The sequence below is a fragment of the Alligator sinensis genome, unplaced genomic scaffold, assembly GCF_000455745.1.
Source record: "Alligator sinensis unplaced genomic scaffold, ASM45574v1 scaffold1741_1, whole genome shotgun sequence".
Classification (NCBI taxonomy): domain Eukaryota; kingdom Metazoa; phylum Chordata; order Crocodylia; family Alligatoridae; genus Alligator; species Alligator sinensis.
Genome location: NW_005844216.1, coordinates 6,977 through 7,901, shown reverse-complemented (window position 1 = coordinate 7,901; position 925 = coordinate 6,977).

The window sequence follows — 925 nt, the reverse complement described above, 5'->3', positions numbered from 1 at the left end:
CACGAAATAAATGCAACTTGCTGCACATAGGGGAGAAGAATCAAAAGCACAAATACAGCCCTGGTTAAAATTCCTGGGTGGTATCATGGTTGAAAAGGTGGGTCACAGACTCAATATGAACATGGAATTCGATGTAGCTACAGAAACATTAATGCAGTTTTGGGCTGCAACAACAAGAGTGTTAGATGTAAAACAGGGGTGTACGTTGTAGCTGTGTGGGTCTAAGGACACTGAGAACTAAGTATCTTTAGCTTGCAGAAAAGGCAGTTAAGAGGGAGTTCATAGCAGGCTTCTAATATCTGAAAGACTGCCATAAAGAAGAGGGTGAATAACTGTTCTCCTTTCCTAAAAAGGGAAGGATGGAGGGGGTTGGACCATATGACCCTTAGGGGTATTTCTAACGCTGTGATTCTATGATGATGCTCAGCAGTATTGCTTCTGCTCTAGACTCACAGGTCCAAAGATATGCATTAAGCTAAGTATGGCATGAGCAAGGACTGACACTTCAATATGCCCCCTAGCAGTTGTTTAACCTACATTTAACCTTTAGTTTCATTTAAAAACAAGTTAGGTAAAAATAGGATAATAAACTTCATGTGTGCACAGAGTAGGTTTTTGAAAAAAAATTGGGAGGACATTAGGAAATCACTGATGTCAATGCCACTGATAGTGATGTGAACAGATAATTAATCCATAAAACGTGGGTCCCAGCTCAGGTAGGAGATTGGTATACATGGAAATACTTACACTGGAACAATTGCTTGTTCTTGGTGCCAGATTCTACTTCACTTTATGAGATGAAACTGCATATATGCAGCCACACACGTACAGTTTTTGGCATTTGCACACAGTTTGGTCTTTTATTTCACTCTGTGATGAAAAGAATTAACTTCCATTAGTACCTAGTGTAGGTCCTTCCTATTCT